Genomic DNA, 6,522 nt, shown 5'->3' with positions numbered 1-6,522 from the left:
TTGTATTTTTTGTAGGAGAAAAAAATATTTGGATGCTGATTTGCTGTCAAGAAAGGCAGAATGTGGCAGAGATGACTAACCGTATATCAAAGATTCATTCTCCCTTTAGCTCCGGGTTATTGTTGCTGGTGAGCAGCTTTTCAGCTGGAGATAATATTTCCAGCTTGTATTGCATCTGCACGGGGCCATGTGATTAGTTATCAGTAGAACAAAAGAGAAAGGTTTGTGTGTCATTCTGGGCAGAAAATGTCATCTCGGTTCATCTGCATATGCTTTCAACTGCATGCAGAATGTCTTCAGACCTTCTGAATCTAAGGATGAGGGTAGAAACATAATAAAGAACGAGTCTGAGACCTACCTCATTACCAGGAGGAAGGACGCTTTTGGGACCCTCCAAATTACACTGCTTATGTAAATGGGAAATAATTTTTCTATTACTATATTAAGCCATAAAAATTTGAAAATTTGTTTGTGAAAGTAGCTAGTGTTATAACAACTAACACATTACATAGTGGAGATTCCAGGTGGACAGTCTGATATGAGTCTAGAGTTCAGAGGAGAAGTTGGGAGGAGAGATCTAAACGACGAAGTTGATATTATGTGTTAATGTGTTTGTAAAGATATGCAACTAGAAACTACTGAAGGAGAGAGAGTATTTAGATATGACAACAAAGATCGAGGTTCAGCTTTGAGAATTACAATATTAGAGGTTAGTTAGAGAAGGTAAAATCTGCAAAGGAGCTCTGGGCTGCCTGTGAAGTAGAAAACAAGATAGTTGTATCCTAGACGCAGAGAATAAATTATTTTGAGGAGCAAAGAGTGGTCAGTGATTTCCAACACTGCTGAGAGCCCAATCAAGGTAAGACTAATGAGTAGGCTATTGAATTTAGTAATAGGAAAACTGTTTGAGACCACTGCAAAAACAGTATCAGTAAATTTGATGGAATTAGAAGCTTGATTTGAGTAGCTTCATGAATAAACAGGAAGGATGGAAATAAAAATATAAAGTTAAGGGGACCAATACAGGATGGAAGACAATAAAGGGTAAGGGGTCAGGGAAGGTAATGCTGAGGTAGCATAAAGGCGCTACAGAGAACACGAAGGATTCAATAATCAGGAAGAAATTGCTCTAGGAGAAAGAGGCGAAGGGAAGAGGAGACAGAACACAGAGGATCATGGTCGAGTTGACATTTTTTGGGAAGCAGAAACACTTACTCTTTTGTGGCAAGAAGGAAAACAGAGATAATACGAAAATGGGTGGATGCAAATTTATTGATGTATAGTTTGTGTTTGGTTTTGAGTATTTTTATAAGAAAGTAAAAACATAAGGGCATCGCTCAAGAGGGGTATCAGAAATGTGAAGAGAGAAGGTATAAAATAGTCATGGCAGAAAGGGTGAAATTGAACCGTTGTGGCCAAACAGACTAGGGTGGCTGGGCACGTGTGAACGCTGGTCTGAGGGCTTCCTTCACTATTTTTACAGCATAGTCCATCACAAGTTATGAGAGTAAATATTTTCTTCTGTAGTGAGGGAAGATAGATAGCTGGATTCAACAAGGGACAGGACTTTTTTCTAGAATATATAACAGAGGGCGCACACGTGATTTTGAGGTGTTTGCATGAGAGTGGTATGATGGCCACTGACAATAGGTAAAGAAGAAATTGAAGAAAAGAGAGAGTAGTGATATTGGAAAAGTACATTGGCCGAGATCAAAGAATTAGGACAGATTAGATTTTTGAAGTAAGCAAATTGGTAGGAGCTACCAGAGCTAGATGAACTGGTCAGAGCATGGGATACTCAAACAGAAATTTCTGTGATGGTGCAGCTACCTGTCATGATAGTCGCAGGGTAGGGTGGAATGATGGGAATGTCTCACCAAGATGAGGACGGAGGAAGAAAATCAAGGATGAGAGTGAAGAACTGAGAGGCCAATACATTTACTCTGAGAATCATGTACATGAAAGATTAAGATTTCAAGTCTTCTGTAACTGGAGAATGACCCAGAATATGGTTTATGACAGAAATAAAGAAAGTTGGTAGGTGGTATATCAAAATGTATAATCTTCAAAGTAGTATGGTTTTTGAAGAAAGATGGGAGCAGGAAGAAGAAAGCCCACTGACCCCTATATCCTGATGTTAAGGCACCAGTGAGAATGACCTATGCTTTGCACCTTTAGTGTTTGTCCTTCATAAATTTGGGATTCAAAAGTAAATAGGAAGGATAAAATTTGAATATTCACCAAATAATTTTCCTCCCTAAATCTCTTGTAATATTCCCTGTGGATCATCCCCACAGTCCAGATTGCTTATGGATTGCATTTTACTCATTCAAAAAGTGGATGCTGCTATAGAAACAGCGGACGGGAAAGAGACTTCTAGAATTTTTGTGATACATTATATTTTACAAATTTATGTATGTGAATTATCCCGAAAGAAAAAGACTTTGATTTACAGAAACTGAGCATCTTAGAATAGCAGCCACAGAAAGATTTAGGAAACTGTATGGTAATGTAAGAGCCTCGTTTCTGCCTAAGATTTGGTAAAGATTTTCATAAGAATAGACTTTTATTTCTGGCAATAAAGAGTTTAAATGTTCAGAGAAAACTTCCCAGTCTGCACGTAAAAATTTTAGACATATTTTGGGGGCATTTTTTTTACAGCAAAAAAGAAAAAAGTTCTTATAGAATAAAAGCAGTAACAAAGCAAACACCTATAGGAGCACTTGAAAGTTAAAACTGGCAATTGCCCTGAATGATTTTTTTCTTCCTCCCTCCTTTTTTCCTCCCTCTCTCCATTCCTTCCTCCCTTCCTTCCTCTCTCCCTCCATCCCTTCCTTCCTTCTTTCCTTTCTTTTATACCACTCCCTCCTTTTTCTTTCTCTCCTTTCTTTTTCCAAGTCTCTCAGTTTCTTTTTTTACTTTATCTTCTGTCCAGGTGGTTCAGTTGTGCTCTATCTTTGTTTCTGGTGACTTCCCAGCATCAGTGATGCTTTGCCATTCTGCATCAACCAAACCCATTAAAATTCTCATTGAGACCGTTTTGTCTTCACACAGTTTCTAAAAATACATGCCACTGGGTGTTATTCTGTATGTTGGTAAATTGAACACCAATAAAAAATAAATTTATTATTAAAAAATAAAAAAATAAAAATAAAAATACATGCCATTTCAGCATTGTCAGAAATCCCTTCATGCAGTTCTTTTATTTCTCTTTGAAGTGCCTACTATGAATTTATCTGAATATCTGAATATCCTTTGAATATGTGAATATTAGGTAATGACAAAACTCCAACCATCGAAAAGAGCCGCTCCCATATTCTGCTATCATCTCCTATACTGTTGGTTTTGTTACATGTATTCAATAGGTTGCAGGTATTTGTTTTATTTATGCTTTTTTGATTATGCATCTTGCTCTTATTCCTCCTTAATTTGGGTATTTCTTGTACGTGAAGAATTTACATTTATGCGATTTTTATTTGGCAAGCAGACAATGCAATGCATTTTACTTATGTGAGTGCATTCTTGGAAGTGCCTTCATCTTATTTTCTATATAATATTTCTAATACATTGGTAATGTTATTTTTGTCTGATGTTAAAAATAAAATGATTAAAGTCTTATCACTACGTTATGAATTTCTACTATTCTGATGCCTACTATATGAACTAATTTCAAAATAGTATAATTTCAGGCTGTATTACATCTGATGGAACTTAGCTGAAATTACCTACAGAAATAGATGTTTATTGTGTCTGAAGAGCACTATAGAAGTCCCTGTTGTGGGAGGAAGAGAGGAGTTGAATATCTTATATGAATTTTTTTTCAAGTTCTAAAATATATGGTAGGCTATTGCAAGCTGATTTTATTTTTAAAAAAGGTGGGGGGGACCCCGCTGCTTTCCTGATTTCATTTAAAGACTCATGAAGACCAAAATAAGAGGGATAGAAGCTTAAGGATGACATTTTTTCTACATGAGCAAAAAGTACAGAAAAGAATGAGGGGTGCTTTCAAAGTGTTTTCTAGCTAGGCACTGAGATTTATTAAACTTTTGCTCAGCCAATATTATTTCCCTAACCTCATACCTCCTTAGAAGGAGGATATGTCCCTCTACTTTTTAACTTTCTTCCTGTGACTTGTTTTGGTCAATCGAAGTGAGAAAGTACAAGTTCAAATTTGGGTCTTAAGTAGCATTGTCTATTGACACACATTCAGAGAATGATTCTGATCTCTCCCAAAGAAGCACTATTCCTACTTTCTGGGCTCCAAAATGAATATCCTTTGAGTGGAAAACCTCTGAAACTGAGGCCATAGAGGGTGAGCCACATGGTCTCAAATGTGAGAATAAGTACGCATTAGTATATGATATAGCAACAGTGAGGTGGTTTTATGTGCAGATAAGAGTGACTAATACAGATACCTGATGACTGTGGGAATTAATCAGGAACAACTCACTGTACTCTTGACCCTTGGCCCCTTTTCTAGCTATAACTTAGGTCCCTCCAATACTGGGATTGAATAGACCTACTGTGTCTCCATAAAAGCTGCCCACCCATTGTTTGTTCAATTCTGACTTCCTTAGATCTCTGACTATTCATTTTATATCCTGCTTCATTCAAGATATGATTTTATATTTGTTAAAAGTTCTCTATTTCTGAGGATATTTGTGTCTCACTGAAGGGATCTTGCTGAAATAACTTAAATCATATCTATTTTGAGCAACTGAGTGACCTAAATGAGAGAAAGGGAATGGAAAATACTTAATAGCAAAGTGATAGATCCAAACATATCAATTATTAATGTAAATAAACATGAACTAATTTCTCCAATTTAAAGATGAAGATTATTATATAGGACAGTAACAAAGCTAACTATATGCTACTTAAAAGAGATTTAAATAAAACATAAGGATATAAAAATAAAGGAAAGGACAATTGAAAAAGATATATCATGTAAACATTACCTAAAAGAAACATTTTGTAGCCATTATAAAATCAAACTAGTAGACTTTCAAACAAAAAAAAAATAGCACAAATAAATAGTACACACACACACATATAATTCTTATAAAGCTAGAGTAATTAACACAATGCTGTATCGGTATTACAATACACATATAAACAATGGAACAAAATAGAGATCTATACCATATAAGAATACTGCTTTATAATATAGATAGCATTCTTGGGGAAAAATATAATAGTAGACATTTTATCCAATCATGTACAAAAAAATTAACTATACAATAAAATCAAGTGCTTAATTTTCTAATAACATGAGTAAATAATTTAAAAAGAAAAATACATGATTTGAATTATTAATATATACTTTCTAAGTCTAATTGAAAAAACCAAATACATTCCTCCAAAATGAAACTAATAATTAAAACCACTCTGTACCCCTCAAATCCTAACCCGTCTTAGCAGGTAAAAGTTACTCAGTGGAGTTTCAAGAAGAAGATGATGGGTAAAGATCCAGGCAAGTGGTCAATCCTGTGTTAGAGGCTTGGTAGCAAGATGAAGGTCATGAGGCTGAGGTTCAGTGATACAACACAGGGTTCAGACAGGACCCACATGTACAGCTGTGCAATTTGTGAACTGCACAAAGGTGTCCCACAAGGGAGTCAATAAGACTAACTCCCAATCCTGTAAGTCTTAAGCTGTAGCTGCGTTATCCTAGAGAAGTTTTTATAATTCACAAGAGAAATATTATACAGACTGGTGGTAGCTCTGCAATCAAGGCAATTAGTAACAATAAGACCTGGCCCCAGTCCTGGTAGACATATGGGAGAGCTTTGATCTTGATTTGAAAAACAAGGCAACAGCCAGATTACTAAATTTAAGGTGAAAAATCAGAATGAGAGGAGCAACAGGGCTGACCTGGATTTTAGTCCCTTGGGCTCTCAGATCTCCCTTCTTAATTACCTCTGACTTTAGACGGATTTAATCTCAAGTCTCAGGGCAAGGGCAAGACTGTAGGTGGGAGTCAAATGGCTCTAATATAAGTATAAAAGGAAGAGGGGGAGTAGGTAACAAGGGGGGGTCACTATGTCAGCCTTCTCACCTGTCTCCACTTCAAAACTCCAGATTAACAGACAATCAAACATTTCACTACCTCTCTGTCAAGGCACCAAATGACTGATTTCCTTAAACCCGGTGCAATCTACATCAAACCTATGCTCCAAACCAGTGCCGTGCCACATCAGCCTGAACAGACCCATCCTTTGTTGAAAACTGTTTCCTCATCATCTATGGAATAAGTCTTAACGGTGGCTCACGAATGCAACCTTGAAATGACACATGCTTATTTATTAAACTCTCCTTACTTAGGTCTCCACATCTCAAGTTACACTCTAGAACCTCAAGCCAATTGTTCTCAGAATTTTCTGAGCAGCCCTGTTTTCCTGGAATGTCAAACCTACTTCTCACTAGCTCAGGGCCATCTCTAGTAAATCTTACCTGATGTCCCTTCCCCTTGGGTTCTTATACTACCCATATGTATCTTCATCATTGCGCTTATATTTATTA

At 36.5% G+C, this 6,522-nt stretch overlaps 1 long non-coding RNA gene across 2 annotated transcripts in view; it reads right to left on the bottom strand.

The window, feature by feature from the left end:
* The window catches only part of LOC111090124, a 28,948-nt gene extending 22,638 nt beyond the window's left edge, over positions 1–6,310 (bottom strand). For both annotated transcript variants that reach the window (XR_005370948.1, XR_005370949.1), the window contains exon 1: positions 6,059–6,310. This is a non-coding gene — a long non-coding RNA (uncharacterized LOC111090124). The remainder of the gene's footprint in view (positions 1–6,058) is intronic.
* Positions 6,311–6,522: the final 212 nt, after the last annotated feature.

Source organism: Canis lupus, chromosome 15 (assembly GCF_011100685.1).
Source record: "Canis lupus familiaris isolate Mischka breed German Shepherd chromosome 15, alternate assembly UU_Cfam_GSD_1.0, whole genome shotgun sequence".
Taxonomy (NCBI): domain Eukaryota; kingdom Metazoa; phylum Chordata; class Mammalia; order Carnivora; family Canidae; genus Canis; species Canis lupus.
Note: the sequence above shows the minus strand (reverse complement) of the source record. Positions and strands in the feature narration are given on the sequence as shown.